The sequence below is a fragment of the Akebia trifoliata genome, chromosome 7 (genome assembly GCF_017979445.1).
Source record: "Akebia trifoliata isolate Shusen 1 chromosome 7, ASM1797944v1, whole genome shotgun sequence".
In the NCBI taxonomy this organism is placed as follows: domain Eukaryota; kingdom Viridiplantae; phylum Streptophyta; class Magnoliopsida; order Ranunculales; family Lardizabalaceae; genus Akebia; species Akebia trifoliata.
The window spans coordinates 10,807,786-10,827,444 of NC_141381.1; positions in this window are offsets into that span (position 1 = coordinate 10,807,786).

Genomic DNA, 19,659 nt, shown 5'->3' on the forward strand with positions numbered 1-19,659 from the left:
CCGTTGGAAAAAGTGAGTCGTTCTCTTGGTTGGTAGTGATTTCCACTTTAGTGGATTCTTGAGTTGTCTCAGATAAACTTTCGTTGGAATCCCCATTGAATAGAACATCAATGCCTTCTACGAAGGAGGATTGGGACTCAACAACTGAGTCTTCATGAATGAGCATCGGTTTGGGATTTACTATTTTTGGTTTTTTTGCTAATGGTGGTTCTTATAGGCTGTCGGGTCTGGCATGTGATCTTGGGAAGCTAACACTGATGTGAGGGACTCGGTCCAGATTCCAGATGTTCGGTTCACGGTTTTGCCTTCTCGCTAGTCGAAGCTCCTTTTTCTTATCATTCATTTCTGCAATATCCCTTTTTGTGGGCCTAAACCCCAGACTAAAATAAGGAGTATGCTTTCTTGCTTCGATTGGTGTAGCTCTTCTTCTTCCTCCCGATCCCAACCCTTGCTTGGGTCGATAACCTGCCCTTTTCATAACCCGACCAATCATCAGACTTGTTCTTGATAGCTTTGCCCTTATCTTCTCTCTTCCGTTCTCGATGTGATTGACATCAGCGAATTGGTATGAATGGTAGAGTGCCTTGTCTTTTGTCATTTCGATATCGATGAATGGCACATCTGGAGCTCTTCCAGCTGGGATAAGATTTTCTGTCAACACCGATATCATTCTCTGCCCCATGATGAATTTGACTGTCTTGTGTAGAGAATAAGGTACAACTCCGACTATATGGATCCATGGTCTGTCCAGTAGCAAATTAAAGGTTGTTGGTATTTCCATGACCTCGAATGTTACTTCAAAGGTGCAAGGACCTATAGTGACCGGTAAGTCCACTTCGCCCAGCGAGTCCCTTTTTGAACTATCGAATCCTCGGACGAACTTGTTGTTGGGTTTCACATACGACCAATCAGCATTGAGCTTCTGGATGGTTTCAAGTGGACAGATGTTAAGCCCTGAGCCATTATCAATCAGTACTCTGGCAACCATCATGCCTTTGCATATGACCATGATGTTTAGTGGCTCGACGTGCCCCGTTCCTTCTGACATAAATTCATTCTCTGTGAAAATAATGGGATTGGAGGCCATGATCTGGCTGACTGTTTGCTCCAGCTACGCTGGCGAGGTGGTTGCAAGTACATGTGACTTGCCTAAAACTCTCAGTAATGCCTCTTGGTGCTCTTTCGATTTCTGCGTTAGCCCCAAAATATTGATTTGAGTTGGCTATTTGTTTAACTAGTCCACAATATTATGCTCACTCTTTTGAAGGAGCTTAATGAAGTCTGCAGCTTCCTTGTCTGTCACCTTCACCTTTTTTTCTATCTTCTGATCCTTATACAGCTTACCATTTCTATTCGATTTCCTTTTTCCTATATCTGTCACCTCTTTTGCTGTCTCTTTTGTTTCTTCCCCATTTTCTGGTAATTTTTGACATTTTCCTATCCTAGTCATATGGCCGATATCAGCCACTATTATTTTTTTGTTGTTTAGACCCCCGCGATTGTGGTGATAGTGATCTCATAGCTCCAGGGGACTGCCTGATCGGAGCTATAGGGGAATGGTTTAGGTGAGCGTATGGTTATGGGAGGTAGATCGGGTTTCATGTTGAGAATGAGGGGTGGTGGTGATGATTTGGAGGTAATGGTAGTAGGAGGAGTTACGTGAGGAGCTGATGGAATATATGGAATGACGAGTGGTGGACGTGGAGACGAAGTGTATGGTATGTGAAGAGGGGTTCGAGTTGATCCTTGAGAATATGGTGGTGCGTAGGGTATAACAAGGGGAGGCCGAGTCAAATTTTGATAACGGGGTGATCCTTAAGGTATGACTAAGGGTGGTCGTATTTTGATGAGTGGGATGATGGTGAGGTCGGCCAATCTGAGTAGTGGTAGTGAATTTTGGGATGCGTTGGTTGTGTAGTGGTTGACTGTGTTAACCGTTGATGCCTTGGATTCGTGGGTTAGGTGGACCCTGATTTTTGTCCCAATAGGTGCTATCAAATCCGAAGGTTGAAGTCGAGTTCTCCGTAGATGACATTTACCCTGTGCCCACTTCCCTCTCCATTGTGAGTAGGTAGGGGGTTTTGATTGATGTTCTGTTGTTGGGACGGGTTGGCAGGCCCATCTTGGATGAGAGCCATTTTATCGATCAGGTTCTGTACTTGATGCTTGAGCTGCCAGCATTGGTCTGTAGAGTGCCCTGGTGCACCCATGTGGAATTCGCAGAATAAATTGGGGTTGTATCCTGGCCCTTTGGCAGTCTCAGGATTTGACGGGCGTTTTGCAAGATACTCACCCCTAAGTAAGATTGGCAGTAATTCTGATAGTGTTATGGGTAACCTAGTAAATACTCTGTTTACTCTGTTGGGTTGTGCCTGCTGGTTCTGCCCATATAGTAGTGCATGTTGTGCAACTGGTGGAGGATTTGCCCTGAATTGGTTTTGAGGTGGAGGGTTCCATGTTGGCGGTGCTAGTGCCCATGAAGTTGTTGGTGCTTGTGGTCTTGGTGCTGGTGAAGGAATGAAGAGGGGTCGATTCGGCTGTACGTTATTGACCTGAGTTTCTTCCCTTTTTTTTTCTGGAGGCACTGGCTTTTTCTGAGAAGGGATTCCTGTTGGTGCCCCTAGACTCGAGAAATCGAATATCAGATCGGTTCGGATCCCGTCCTCGACCCGATCTGCTACTTGTACCAGGTTCGAGAATGTGCCTGTGGTGTGCCCCACCAGATAAGTATAGAAGGCGTGCCCTAGTGTCGAGATAAACGTAGTGTTCATCTCTTACTCTGTCATTGCAGACCTTACTTGTGAGGTGCATTCTCGCCATCTTTGCGCATATTCTTTCACCGTTTCCCTTTGTTTTTTTGTCATTTTGGCCATGTCGTTTCAATCTAGCCCCACATCAGTATTGAACCGGTAATTTTGCTAGAACATTTCGGCTAAGTCCTGCCAGTTCTTAATGAGTGAGTCATCCAATCCAGAAAATCATTTGAGTGCCGGTCCTGTTAAGCTCCTCTGAAACAATTGCACCAATAACCTGTCATCCTCGCCATACTGACACATGGATCAACAATACAACTTTAGATGCGACAGTGGACACCCTACTCCGTTATATTTTTCAAACTCCGGACATTTGAACTTGGTCGGTAATTGAGCATTAGGGTAAAAACACAGATCCTTGAATCGAGTTCCGCTCATAGTGTTGAGGCCCTTCATCCTCCTCATCTCCTCCTGTAGAGACTCGATTTGCTGAGCCAATTTTTCATCTGTTGCGCTTTTGGCCTCTGTAGCCCTGTACTTACATTCATCGTCGGGAATGACCACCGGGGTGGTCGATTCTGTGGAATATAGAGCGGAGGCCCCTGGTATTCAAGCACTATAAGTGGCATTGTGGTCTGTGGTCCTTGTGGAGGTTGCTCAAGTAACTCTTGATTTGACCCGGATGCGTGCTACTGTATTATTTGAGCTTGTAAGAAGCTGGCATTGGCTAACACAGTACTTACAATCTTTTCTTGCCTCTTAATTATCTTTAATAGTGTTGTTATTTGCGGGTCGATACCTGACGCTTCGGTTACTAGAGGCTGTGCTGGTTCAGAAGAACTCATGGTGACAGTAGACGATCTGAGAAAATAGGGAGGCACTTCTGGCTGCTTGTATTTCTTTCGCTTGGCCACCTGTGGATACAAACAACCAAGTGTTACTATCTTATTTACAAAAAGAAAGATGCATGATGTTTTTATTAAGTCAGGTAAAGTTGTTTATTATGGGTTTTAGCAAAAAATAATTTCTCAGCGCGGCGCCGGTATCAACACGGAGTTGGTAAAATATTTTACAAAAGAGTTACATCAGCACGGAGCTGGCATAGACACGGAGTCGGCATCAACATGGAGTTGGCATCAGCAGGGGGCTGGCATCGACACGGAGTCGGTAAGATAGTTTAGGAAAGGTAATTTCATCAGCACGGAGCTAGCATTCACACAGAGTCGGGAAAACATTTTGAAAGCAGAATTATCTCAGCACGGAGTCGGCATCAACACGGAATTGGCATCAGCACGGAGCTGGCATCTACACGGGGTCGGAAAAACATTTTGAAAAAGTAATTTCATCAATACGGAGCTGGCATCGACACGGAGTTGGAAAAACATTTTGAAAAAGTAAGCTTCATCAGCATGGAGCCGGCATCGACACGGAGTCGAGAAAATATTTTAAAAAAGTAATTTCATCAGCATGGAACTGCATCGACACGGAGTCGGGAAAACATTTTGAAAAAGTAGTTTCATCAGCACGGAGCTGACATCGACACGGAGTCGGGAACACATTTTGAAAAAGTAGTTTCATTAGCACGGAGCTGGCATCGACACAGAGTCGGAAAAACATTTTGAAAAAGTAAAATTGAGATAAATCGAGTTGGAACAACCCGTATTTTTGGTAACCTTCAATTCAGTTCTCTGAAATCACCATCGGCCAGGTAGATCTCCAAGGAAGGGGTGGCACACAATGGCACTCTTAAGTCACCTTGTTCCCTGAATAGACATAGTCTATCCCCCTCGTATCAACAGGGTAAGATCTTTCTAGGCACCGACTTTGATCAAAGATTGCAATTGGTGCTTCTTGAAATTTTTTTTTTTCTTTTTGAAAGTTGAATGCATTTGAGTCGATTGATAGGTTGTTATCTTTATTAGATCATGAACTTGATTTGAAATTTGATATAGATCCGATTGGTAGTGAATTTGGGTCTTAAATCTTGTTGAAAGGGGTTTGGATCTGGGTCGCGAGCCTAATTAGACTTGATCTGGGTTGTGGACCCTGTTGTAAATGGATCTGGGTCGTGGACCCAGTTGAAAATGGATCTAGGTCGTGGATCCAGTTAAAATGGAACTGGGTCATGGACCCATTTGGATTGGTTTTGGATCGTGAACCCAGTTGGATTGGATTTGGGTCGTGGACCCAGTTGGAATGGACCTGGGTCGTGGACCCATTTGGATTAGATCTGGGTCGTAGACCCAGTTGGATTGGACTTGGGTCGTGGACCCAGTTGGAAACGGATCTGGGTCGTAACCTAGTTGAAATGGATCTAGGTCGTAACCCAATTTAAAAATGGATCTGGGTCGTGGACCCAGTTGAAATGGATCTGGGTCGTAACCCAGTTGAAAATGTATCGGGGTCGTGGACCCAGTTAAAATGGATTTGGGTCGTGGACCCATTTGGATTGGATCTAAGTCGTGGACCCAATTGGATTGGATCTGGTTCGTAAACCCAATTAGAATGGACCTGGGTCGTGGACACATTTGGATTGGATCTTGGTCGTCAGTTGGATTGGATCTGGGTCGTGAACCTAGTTGGAATGGAACTGGGTCATGGACCCATTTGGATTGGATCTAGGTCGTGGACCCAGTTGGATTTGATCTGGGTCGTGGACCCAGTTGGAATGGACCTGGGTCGTGGACCCATTTGAAAATGGATCCGGGTTGTGGACCTAGTTGAAATTGATCTGGGTCGTAACCCAGTTGGGAACGGATTGGATCGCGGGCCCGGTTCACAAAATTGTTTTGAGTTGGAAAATTCACAAATCCTTCCCCCCTTTTTTTTATTTTATATTTTCTCAATTTTTTTTTTTGTTTTTTTTTATTTTCGAATCAAAGATCCATTTTATTTAACTTGTCCAAAACTTGGGATTTTTTTTTCTAGGGGTCATCAATGTTTGATCAATTGTAAGTGGGCCCCTTTAAAAATGGACTGTCGAGTTCACTCTATAGAGTCGAGTTCACTTTGGTCCGTGTTAATGGCACGGATGTAATGCTCATTCTGTTATCCGTGTTTTGGGCACGGATGAGACATTCACTGTTTCAACTGTGCTCAAAACACGGTTAAAATAGTCATTGTTTCAACCGTGTTCCCAACACGGATGACGCACATCCATATCCATCTATGTCATGGACACAGACCAGAAAGAAATCCAGTTCCTGTATTTCACAGAAACTGGTTTCTCATTCCCTGTTTTGTTGTACCCTTCTTTGTTGTTGTTTCGGTCCCTTACTTGCTATTTTTTTTTTGAACATGATGCATCATGAATTCCTCCCCTTTTACCTAAGGGGAGATAAAAGATAACAAAATAAGCCTACAATCTAATTGCCCCCTTTGGGCTTACAACTTGGGCTTTGAGGTCCGACCATAATAATTGCATACAACATTACTTTGGGGGCCGATGTAACATTAAATTTGTGTCCTAACTTATCTAGCCGGGCATATGCATGAGTTTAATAGGTGGCTTCAAGGCTACCCGATCTTCAAACCTCGATGCATGTCGAAGTACACATGTTGTCGGTTGGTGATCGGGCTTGATGTGTTCATTCCCGACACTTGAAATAATGATCTCAAGTTGTAGAACTACTAAGCATCGGGGCTTATGTATATTGAGGGTGGGGTGGCTTGGAAGTGAGGCTATGCTCGCAAGTACACGTGTGCATTTTCACTCATTATCTTTCATCGACCCCCTTACAAATATCATGATACAAGCAATGAAAAATAAATAAATATTACAATGGACTTGTAACAAAACAAAAAAAGAAACATAGGAAACCACAAACAAACTACGTTAGTAACTAAAAATCTGTGTTTTGTTTTTTTTTTCAAAAATGATCGAGTTGTCACGAGGGGTGAACCATGGTATCCCCAGTGGAGTCGTCAGCAGTAGATACGTGATTTTCATCATTAGGATGGCCACATCTACGAAAATTTGGAGTCGCCACCATTCAAGTTGTAAGTGGGTGTGAATGGTCATCCGATGTACATTTTTGCAAAAAGTGACATTTTTGGCATTAATGACTCACAATGGATAAGGATTGATAGAACCTAGGGATTCGGGTAAGCGGTTCGGTTGGAGAAAAGGGAAGGTGTTAGGCACCCCTTTTTTCCCGCCAAGTAGCGGTAACCTCAACACAATTCGGTCATTTTGATTATAAAGAACATCGAAAAATAAAGTTCCACGTGGAAGTGTTTGTACCCTCAATAGGGGTTCATTTTCGGCTCGATCATAGGGTCATTTCATTGATGGAAATGACCCTTATGAACCTTTAGCCTTGGGGTCCATTCATTCTCAACTCATTTAAAACAAAATGAAAAGAAGGGGACACTAGAGGAGGGAGGAGAAGAGGATAGAGAGAGAAGGGGGGGAATGCACTTTGAACCCACCTTGAAGCCTCAAGGTCCTCCTTTATTTTTCTTTTCTTCCTTCTTCTTCTATGCTTCTTGACTTCTCTTGAGTTCTTAGTGGCAATGAGAGAATTGTATATTTTTTTTAAGGTTGTAGTGAGAGTAGGAGAGTGGAAGAGAAAATAAGTAGAGATTAGATTTCTTTTTTTCTAGTAAGACTTGGTTAAACTTGGTAACCATTTTTGGGATGAGAGGTGAGGTATTTATAGGTGTTTAGAGGGGGTTTGGGGGTATAATGGGGTGAAAGTTTGAAAGGAATGGTAATGGCATAGGTTTTAGGGGTGGAAGGTTTGAAATTTAGAATGAAAGTGAGGGTATTTGTCTAAAAGATGAAAATAGGTGAGGTTTTGATCCAAATGGTTTGTATCCTACCCAAATTCATTTGGGTAGAGTGTTTTGTGGGGTGAGATGAATGATGGTTGATGGGGGAGTGGGGGTGTAAAAGGGTTGTTTTAGTGATGGAGTGTTAGGATGATGAAAAGGGTAAGGTGTTTAGATTTGGAAGGATGGGTAGTGTAAGAGATTGGTTGGTTGGTTTTTGGGATAATAAATGAGGGAATGACATGTGACATATGTGATGAGAGGATGAGGTGATGAGATTGATTGATTGGTTGATGGTGGTTGTTTGATTAGAGAGAAGGGTATGGGTTGAGGTGATTTTATTAGAGTGTTTTAAGGAGGATGAGGGGTGTAGATGTGGGTTGTAATGTGGGTAGTTGTTGATGTTAGAGAATGGTGATAGGTTAGCGTATGTTGGGTATGGGTTGTGATGTGGTTGGTTAGATAATGAGAATAGGTTAGGTTAGGGTAGGGTATGGGTTGAGGTGATTTTAGATGGAGTGTTTAGAGAATGGTGATGGGGGTAGGTGATTAGATGAGGGAGGTAAAAGGTGATGATGACATGTGTCATCTTTTGATGTTGTGAAGGTAATTGGTTGATGTGGGTAATGGATAATGGGTTAGGGTTGTGGGTTGGATAGTGAATGGGGTGTGGATAGTGGTTTGTGGATTTTTGACATGTTGGGCTTGGGCTTTTAGAAGATTGTAGGTTGTTTTGGCTTAGATAGGGTTTGTTTAGGATTGGGTTTTTGAGGGTGGGTTTGTTTTAGGGTTTAGGTGGTGTGGAATTAATTTTGGGTTAAGGGGTAAGATGGGAAATTGATTTTTTGGATAATTCGGGTGCATAGGCCTTTAATGGGCTTCAGGTGTTTGTGATTTTCGAGGTGGAGCGGTTGAGGGTGAATGATGGGTTGGCATCCCAAGTCTCCTATTTTTTAATTTATTAATTTTTTTGAGATTTGTGTAGTTGTCGGTTTGATAAAAAATGCCACGTGTTTGGCAATTTGGGCCTTTTAGGACCGTTGAAGGATTCGCTTGAATCTTTCATTATTTAGATGTTATCAAAAAGTGACCCTTAATTGGACAAAAATACAATACCCAAAATCATCAACAATCAAGCCACAAAATTAAATAAATAAATAAATAAACAAATAAAATAAATCAAACTAAATAATATAAAAAAAACTAGGTCATCCTGGCAATGCTCTTATAGTTGGGGTTTTTCATGTCTGATCCTTAATAGTCCCTAGTAGAGTCGCCACTGAAAGTGCCATCGATCCGCGGGGTATGCAGATCCGTTTTTGTCTTTGAGGTTTGGGAGTCGTCACCTAGTTATTACGGTCTAGAAACCTAACATTAACTCAAAACGGATAAACAAACAACTAATCTACTAAAAAATACTGAGTTCGGGGATCACATTACGGGGTTGGAAGGTGTTAGGTACCAACCCCGCCCAACAAACGTCAATCTCTACTAATTCTCAAAAATGATTACATTGATAAAAATACCTAAATAATAAAAAAAAATATTTATTTTTACAAATACAACGATTTTGTTCCCTCAGATTTGATAGAACAACTTCTCGTACAACACTTACCGTTTCATTCTATCACTAGATTTGCTTTAGACCTCCAAGGCGAAGTACCTCCTTCTTAGATCTGAATTTTTCTGATTTATTTATAATTTCTAGGTGTTTTTGAAGGGTTTCTACATATTTGTTTTAACTAAAATAGGGGTATGGGTGTTAGGTAAGGAGTTAGGACTTCAAAATTAGGGTTTATGGGAGGCTAAGGAAGTTTTTTGACTTATTTTTTTTAGGATTTATTTTTTTATACGAAAATAGGTTGTAAGGACCCTTATTTATAGATTTTTTAAAATGCTTTTTAGATAGAGTTAGTGTTTAATTAGAATTATTTTAAAATAGAGTTAGGGTTTAATTAGAATTACATTAGATAGTTTTATAATTTAATTAGAATTCTATTAGATAGTTTTAGATTTTTATTAGGTTTCTTTTAAATAATTTTATAGTTTAATTATAATTCTTTTAGATAGTTTTAAAGTTTAATTATAATTCTTTTAGATAGTTTTAAAGTTTAATTAGAATTTTATTAGGATTTTGACTTTGGTCTTATTAGAGTGATTAGGGTATTAACTTAAGTCTCACTTGATTGCCTTGACTTTAAGATTTTGACTTAAGTCTTACTTGATTGACTTGAATTTAGGGTTTTGACTTATGTCTTATTTGATTGACTTGATTTTAAAATTTTGACTTAAATCTTACTTGATTGACTTGACTTTAGGATTTTGACTTAAGTCTCACTTGATTGACTTAAATTTTAATTAGGATTTTACTTTATATTAATTAATATTTTAATTATTAATTTCTAAATTTTTAATTATTAAAATTGTAAAATTACCATTTTACCCTCGAAAATGACTTTTTGCGTTTTAAGTCATTTTTAATGTTCCAGGATGTTTTGGAATCGATATTTTTCGTAAGGAATTCAATAGGAATATTGATTTTTTTCATTTATGAAAGTTTTTGAGCGAAATGGTCATTAACTTTATGAGGGGCATTTTCATAATTTTATCAAATTTTGTGAAAATTGACGAAATGGTTTATTTGGTTTCGATTTATTGTTTTATATGTTTGAAAGGGTTTTCCTAAGCGTAATATAAGCTCTAGGGATGTTTTGATATTAGGGGTATTCTGGTAATTTAATTATTTTTCAATGATTTTTATCATGAAGCTTCTTTTTGTCTGAAAAATGATGATTTTTATGTTTTTGGGGTTATATTTTCCAACCGTAGCGTGGTTTATATAGTTTTGTTAGTTTGAGATATCTCATCCGAATTTCTAAAACATATCTAGTAACAAATAAAGCATTGAAATAATCATCCATCATTGGGAGCCGTTGCGATTGGGTTGACAAGTTGATTAATCATACGAGTGCAAAAAATGAGGTGTCTACACAACCCGATTACAACGGTTTCCAATGATGGATGATCATTCCAATGCTTTATTTGTTACTAAATATGTTTCAAAAATTCGGATGAGGTATCTCAAACTAACAAAACTATAGAAACCACGCTACGCTAGGAAAATATTATCCCAAAAACATATAAATCATCATTTTTCAGATAAAAAGAAGCTTTACGATAAAAATCACTAAAAAATAATTAAATTACCAAAATACCCTTAACCTCAAAACATCCCTAGAGCCTACATTACGCTTAGAAAAACCCTTTCAAACACATAAAATAATAAATTGAAATCAAATAAATTATTTCACCAATTTTCACAAAATTCGACAAAATTACGAAAATGCCCCTCATAAAGTTCACAACTATTTCGCACAAAAAATTTTATAAATGAAAAAATCAATATTCTCATTAAATTTCTTATGAAAAATTGATTCCAAAACATCTTGGAACATTGAAAAAGACTTAAAACGCAAAAAGTCCTTTACGAGGGTAAAACGGTAATTTTATAATTTTAATAATTAAAAATTTTGAAATTAATAATTAAAAAATTAATTAATGTAAAGTGAAATCCTAATTAAAATTCACGTCAATCAATTAAGACTTAAGTCAAAATCCTAAAGTCAAGTCAATCAAGTAAGACTTAAGTCAAAATCCTAAAGTCAAGTCAATCAAGTGAGACTTAAGTCAAAATCCTAAATTCTAGTTAATCAAGTAAAACTTAAGTCAAAACCCTAAATTCTAGTCAATCAAGTGAGGCTTAAGTCAAAACTTAATCAATCTAATAAGACCAAAGTCAAAATCCTAATAGAATTCTAATTAAACTCAAAAACTATTTAAAAGAATTCTAATTAAACTCTAAAACTATTTAATGTAATTCTAATTAAACACTAACTCTATTTAAAAATAATTCTAATTAAACACTAACTCTCTCTAAAAAGTACTTTAAAAAAATCTATAAATAGGGGTCTCTACAACCTATTTTCATATGAAAAAAATAAATCCTACAAAAAATAAGTCAAAAAGCTTCCCTGACCTCCCCTAAACCTTAATTTTGAAACTCTAACTCCTTAGCTAACACCCATACCCCAATTTTAGCTCAAAAAAACCTAGAAACCCTTTAAAAATACCTAGAAATCCATAAAAAAATTGAAAAAATTCATATCTAAGAATGAGGTACTTCACCTTGGAGGTCTAAAGCGAATACAGTGACAGAACGAAGCGAGGAGTGCTATACGAGGAACTGTTCTATCAGATCTGAGGGAACAAAACCATTGTATTAGTAAAGGTAAATAATTTTTTTATATTATTATATAGGTCTCTTTAGCAATGTAGTTTTATTTGGGAATTAGTAGAGACTGGTGTTTGCCGGGTGGGGTTGGTGCCTAACACCTTCCAACCCTGTAATGTGATCCCCAGACTTAGTACTTTTTAGTAGATTAGTTGTTTTTATCCGTTTCGAGTAAATATTCGATTCCTAGACCGTAATAACTAGGTGGCGACTCCCAAACCTCAAAGGTCAAAAGTGGATCCATGTACCCCGCGGATCGATGACGCTTTCATTGACGACTCCACTGGGGACTATTGAGGATCAGACTTGAAAAACCCCAAGTATGGGAGCATTGCCAGGATGACCTAGTTTTTTTTATTATTTATGGTTTAATTGTGGATGATCTTGGGTATTGTATTTTTGTCCAATTAAGGGTCACTTTTTGATGACCCCTAAATAATGAAAGATTTAAATTGACATATGAAAAGGATTGAATGATAAAGGTTGGGATAGAAATGTTAAAATATTTTTATAGAACATTCTAGTGAGAATTAATTCTGGGCACCTATTAATAAAACGTAAATCTCATCGAGTAGATTAATTTAGAACCTGAGTTCACTCAATTTCGTTATCAGAAGCCTTGGATATCATCGATGCAAGATCAGGATTAATTTATAAATCTAGAATTATTGCTAAATGAAGGTTGGGACAGTAATGTTAAAACATTTTAACAGAACATTTTAGTGAGAATTAAGTCTGAGCACGTATTAATAAAACATAGATCTCATCGAGTAGATTAATTTAGAACCTGAATTCACTCAATTTCGTTATCAAGAGCCTTGGATATAATTGATGCAAGTTCGGATTAATCTGTAAATCTGGAATTATTGCTGAAAAAAAGTTGGGACAACAATGTTAAAACATTTTTACAGAACATTCTAGTCAGAATTAGGTCTGGACACCTCTAATAAAATGTAGATCCCATCGAGTAGATTAATTTAGAACTGCATTTACTTGATTTCGTTATCAGGAGCCTTAGATATCATCGATGCAAGTTCGGATTGTATTTTCCTAATTCATAGAAAATCCGAATTTATCTAGTATTAGTAGTTAATCTTCCTAATTTATTTTGTGAGAGCGAGCTCATTTGGCACTAGGATTTTTCTCTTTGATTTTCTTTTGGAATGTGTTTCTAGTTTTTTTTTTATAATTTAAAAAAAAAGGGGTTCATCGCTCCTCATTTCAACAATTATCATTCTATCATTAATGTAACATCTACTGGAATCTCAATTTATTTTGGATCACCCAAAAGTGATCATTGATTGGACCTTTAAAATTATGAAAATTATAAAAATTATGCCTATTGCAATATTTGGGTTTGATCAATTATTCTATGACATGCTCATTAATTGATTTGCCATTAATCTTGATCAAATATATAGTTGATGTGCTTATTGGTGATCTTAATGATATTATTGGATTGGTATTTATTTTGGCTAATATTCATATGGTATCAATATGTGATGGTATGATCAAGCCCATTTGTTTGAAAAGGCCCTGGGTACACCCTACCCAGTTTTGCACACACCACATGCACGTTTACTGTTTTGCACGTTTGCATGTCCAAATATAGCCAACGTGGCATTAGTGCGTGGCCTGGTCTCCTCGGAGATGCGATGTCATTCATGAAAACCACAACTCCAATCACGTACCTGCGAGTATATCAAACTGGGGCATCATTATCGTCTGATCAGGTGACTCTGAAAGGTATATCGATGCACCCAGCGACCTGAGCCTTTGACCTATTGTGAGCCACACAGTCACATGTCCCGATTGCCAACGTAGTACTAGTACGTGGTCGGTCCCCTCGTGGGATACCAAACCATTTATGAAAGCTACAACTCTTGACTCGTACCCATAGGTATATCAAAAATGATCCAAGTACATCAGTTATACTTCTTGATAAAAACCAGTGCCTAAGCTAGATCCTGCTCCGATGTACTACGATACTAGGAGGATAGACTATGTCTATTCTAGAAAAGAGGTGATTTAAGAGTGCCTTTGCTCAAGCACTGCGCGCCACCTCTGATTTAGGGATTAAACTGGCTATTTTTGACTTTAGAAAAGTGAATTGAAGTTTTAGATTATCACCTATATGGTATATCAAACCAAGTCACCACGTACCGTCTGATTGAGTATACTCGAGAGCTGTATAGGTGTACTTGGGCAAGGGTGGCCAGATAAAAAAATACATTGCACGTAGTAAGATTAGAGTTTAGAAACCTCCCCTATAAGCCACAACTCGAACTTATCGTGGGTGTCGTCAGGTTGTTTATTGAATTAGACCTTGTGAATGATGAATGTACGTGAATGATGAGATTAGAATGTACGATTTTATCCTCAAAGATCAATCTTTACTGTTTAACCTGATCATTGGGTGCACCGACCATATAAAAAATCTATTTGTTGCAATAATTCATAATGACCCAGTCCATCTCGATCCAACAATCATGATGGGCTGGGCCATTTGAAGCAAAATGGAAATCAAATTCTTTTCTAAATTCGGGTTTTCAACCCATTTTCAAAGAAGAAAAATGATTTTCAAAAGGAAAGTATTTTTCAGGAAAAATATTTTTCAAAAGAAAAGAAAATGAAGGAAAAATGATTTACAAAAGATCTATTTTTACATGGAAAATTTTTGAAATATGTTTTTTACCAAAGACTATTTTTTGCATGGACCTTGAAAATTATCAAAATATGTTTTTTCTAAAAAGAAAATGATTGCAAAAAATATTTAGATTTGTGAAAATTATTATTCAATAAAAATATTATTTTTCAATAATTTTCAAAAGTGCAATAAAATTATTTTCCTTCTGAATAATCATTGAATGGATGAATTGTTTAATGGATTGGTGCACAGAATTCAATAAAATCTCAAGATTCATTAAAATGTTATCAATGGGGTAACACTGAAATTGGTTAAATTCACCTTCAATAAGGTTTAAGGGTTATCATTGTACCTAAGCTCAATCGTCCATCGTCTAGCTAGGGTTGTAAGTCCGGTCAGTTAGTACAAATGTCAGTACCAAGTCAATAGTTAGAATGGCCTTAAAATTTCTCAACATTGCTCAGTTGTTCCCTGAAGATCATAGTACTTCAGTCTTGTCGGTTGTAAGCAATGTCTCAAGTCCTCAGTCCATAATCAAGCCCATTGTGGGTAGTTGTCTTGAGTTTTCATGAGCCATATGGGTTAGTCTAAATCCAATTATTTTATCAATCCATCAAATACATGTTTTCTTTAGATTGAGTCAACTATTTCCTTGTTGAGTCATGTTAGTTTATCGAGTCTATAGAGGTGTCTGTCGCCCCATCTGAATTTGATTGGATAAAAAAAAATTTGAATACCTCGAGCACATTAACGGATTAACTTGAAGGATAGATTCCTCTCCTAAACAAAATGATAAGAGTTAGGCTCAACCTTTAATCGAGAAATCAAAGGTCATTCACCTCGGAACAAAAAAATAATTCTCACGAAATTCGGATTAGAACTATCCTATCTCTAAAGGAACACGAGGAGGTAATAAATTACTTAGAAATTTCAAAAGACTTGAGGTACAAGCTTGGGTGTTGTTCAACACGGAATAGATACTTGTCTATATCGATGAAATCATAGAAGATGTTAGAAAATATATCAGCATTATTCTCACGGCATCTCGAGTTGCAAAGTTCATTCAAACACATATTCTCAGTCGATATGGAGGTATCTTTTGAGCTGATATTTGATAGTGGGTCGTACTTCAAAGCTTAGGTCATTCCTCCATGTTCAAAGTTCAAGATCCGACATCATCTCCCTACCATCCTCAGACCAATGAAGCAGTTGAAGTTGTCAATAAAAATCTCAAAACAATCATTAGGAGGATGTATCAATCACATAGAGATTGATCGGAAAAGTTGCCATTCATACTTGTGGGCATATCGTACTTCAAATACAGTCTTCTACTGGAACTATTCCCTACTCTCTAGTATGTGATATAGAAGTAATCTTACCAGTTGAAATGGAAATCCTGTATCTCAAGGGCTTGATGGAAAGTCAATTGCTAAAATTAGATTAAGCTCGTCATTGGGTACGAAGAGCTAAATCAGATTGAAAAAATAAAATAACCTAGAAGTGTTGTACCATGTGTAAACTTATCAGAGAAGAGTCACTTACAAGAAGGTCAAAGTTCGTCATTTACAAGTCAAGGATTTAACCATCAGACTTCAAAGAAAATTGAGCACCCCTTTCTTGACCATAAAAGGAAATCTGAATCCAATTGAAAATATTCATTCATTAAAAAAATCTTACCGGGAAAAACTGTCAGACTTCAAGATCATGATAAAATTGAACTACCAGAACCAACCAACCTTGACCAGATCAAGCGGTACTACATTTAAGGAGGCCATCTTTGACCGAATCAATTTTTCTGCTACCTAGTTCAATATCTCCTTTCTCAGCCCTTTGTAACCTTTTTTAAAAAAAAAAACAAATCTTTTTCTTTCTCAGCCCGATTACCCAACCTAGGAAAGGGAAAAATTTGAACTACGTCTTGGCAACCTGAGAAGTTACTTTAGGCCCAACCACATCAAAATAAAAAAATAGATTCTCCGCCAAAGAAAAAATTCAAAAGAAAAAGAAATATCATCCAAAATGAGGAAGAAAATTCAAGAAAAATAAAATAATTTAAAGGGAAATGCCACACAAGGGGCATTTGGGTTTTTGAGCCTCAAAATTCCTTTCTTTTTATGTCCAGTCCTAAGCCTACCCGTAAAAGACCTCCTAAGTACTGTGCTAAAAAGTCAAGGAAGATAACAAAACATGATCAGACTGTAATTCTAGAAGTTCAAAATGGAAGAAAAAGAAAAATGAAGCCTACTAGGTTGAAAATCCAAAAGGGCAACTTAGGCTAAAATTAGGACAAGCTCACAAGGTTGAAAATCTGAAAGGACAACCTTGGCAACAATCAGAGTAAAGAAAAGAGAAAAAATTATAAACTTGCTAGATCGAAAATCTAAAAAAGATATCTAGGCAAAAGCTAGAGCATGCTCGCTAGATTGAAAACCTGAAAAGGCAATCTAGGCAAAACTTAGAGCAACTAAAAAATAAAAGAAAATCTTCGTTGAGTTGAAAAGGCGGTTTGACCCTAAACATCAGAAGTCCAAATGATCAAGTTTCAATACCCAGTTTGAATTAAATATAGATGCAGTGGATACAAGTATCTCGTCTATGATTGATCTGAAGAGTTTCATGTCTCTAAACGAACCGATGGGGAGAAAGAAAAAATTTGATGATGAATTTCAGAAAGAAATATTTTGTTCCAATTTCTTTGAGTCTGACTCAAAATCTTCAATATAAAAAGTTAAAATTAAGAGTTAAACCTTTATTGCGCTTGCTGTAATCAAGGATTTCAAACTTTCATAACAAGGGCACTTCCTTTTTCTAAATAGTACAGTTCCCCCCTTACACTAGGGGCATTCGTTTTCAAATTATGTTCAATTATCCTCAGTGCAATGTTCCCTGTCGAACTAGAGGCATATTGGTTCTGAAGCCTGGTCAATTTCAACCCCAAAGGATAAGGTTAACTTTGAATTAAAGGTTACCCTCTTGATAGTAATTTTGAAAACTCCTCAGATTAAAAGAGATTTAAAATGTTTACCAGACCTTCATAAAATCTAACTTTTTACTTAAAAAAAATCAAATGTGAGGTTAATTCTCTGTTTGTTCCCTCAAAGCTTAGTTCATTATTCTTTCACTTCGATTAGGTAGAGTAGAACTTTCCAAAAAAAAATTAGTTCATTACACTTTCACTCCGAGTAGGTAGAGTAGAACTTCTCAAAAAATTAGTTCATTACTCTTTTACCTTGGGAAGGTAGAATAGGATTCCCAAAAAGCTTAGTTCATTACTCATTCACTCCGAGTAGGTATAATAGAACTTCCCAAAAAATTAGTTTATTACTCTTTCACCCTAAGCAGGTAGAGTAGGACTCCCCCCCCAAAAAAAAAATTAGTTCATTATTCTTTCACTCCAAGTAGGTAGGGTAGAACTTCCCAAAAAATTAGTTCATTACTCTTTCACCCTGGACAGGTAGAGTAGGACTCCCCAGTAGGTAGAGTAGAACTTCTCAAGAAATTAGTTCATTATTCTTTCACTTCTAGTAGGTAGAGTAGAACTTCCCAAAAAATTAGTTCATTATTCTTTCACCCTGGGCAGGTAGAGAAGAACTCCCAAAAAATAATTAGTTCATTACTCTTTCACTTTGAGTAGGTAAAGTAGAACTTCCCAAAAAAAAAATAATAATTCATTACTCTTTCACCCTAGGTAGGTAGAGTAGGACTCCCAAAAAAATTAGTTCATTACTCTTTCACTCCGAATAGGCAGAGTAGAACTTCCCAAAAAATTAGTTCATTACTCTTTCACCCTAGGCAAGTAGAGTAGGACTCCCAAAAAAAATTAGTTCACTACTCTTTCACTTCGAGTAGGTTGAGTAGAACTTCCCAAAAAAATTAGTTCATTAGTTTTTCACCCTCGACAGGTAGAGTAGGACTCCCAAAAAATTAGTTCATTACTCTTTCACTCCGAGTAGGTAGAGTAGAACTTTCCAAAAAAATAAGTTCATTACTCTTTCACCCTGAGCAAATAGAGTAGGTCTCCTAAAAAAAAAAGTTCATTACTCTTTCACCCCTAGCAAGTAGAGTAGGACTCTTAGAAAAATAAGTTCATCATTCTTTCACCCAGGGTAGGTACAGTAGAACATTAAACTTTTTCTCAATTTTTGCTCAAATTTTTCTCAAACCTCAAATTTTTCTCAAGTTTTGTTTAAAATCAAAAAATTTTCTCAAATTTTCCTCGATTTTTTGTTTTGTTCAGATTTTACTTAATTTTACTCTAATTTTGCTCAGACCATTTGAGATTTATCTCAGATTTCAAGTGTATACACTTGCACATTTTTAGTCAGGGAGAATTTTTCTAAAATTCAAGAATCTAACACCGTCAGTGAGAGCTCTCGCTCAAGGACCTAACAAATTTTAGTTCGAGGACAGCTTTACTCTCAAGGATATGAATGCATCAACGAATTGCTAAATCAGGCTACAAAATGAACTTTCACTTGCTTTGGGATTCGGATATCGCACTATCTACCAAAATAGATTTGTTATCTAGTTTGCTTCAACCCTCTACCAAAGAGGGGCATCTGTAGACACCCCATTTTCGCACTCGCCTGATTAATCAACTCGTCAACCCGATTGCAACGGTTCTCAATGATGGATGATCATTCCAATGCTTTATTTGTTACTAGATATGTTTCAAAAGTTTGGATGAGAAATCCCAAATTAACAAACTATAGAAACCACCTTACGCTAGGAAAATATAACTCCAAAAACATAAAAAATATCATTTTTCAGACAAAAAGAAGCTTTACGATAAAAATCGCTAAAAAATAATCAAATTATCAAAATACCCCTAACCTCAAAAAATCCCTAGAGCCTACATTATGCTGATGAAAATCTTTTCAAATATATAAAATAACAAATTGAAATCAAATAAACCATTTCGCCAATTTTCACAAAATTTAACAAAATTACGAAAATGCCCCTTATAAAGTTCACGACCATTTCGCACAAAAAATTTCATAAATGGAAAAAACTAATATTTTCATTGAATTCCTTACGAAAAATTGATTCCAAAACATCCTAGAACATTGAAAAATGACTTAAAATGTAAAAAATCATTTCCGAGGGTAAAACGATAATTTTACAATTTTAATAATTAAAATTTTTAAAATTAATAATTAAAACATTAATTAATGTAAAGTGAAATTCTAATTAAA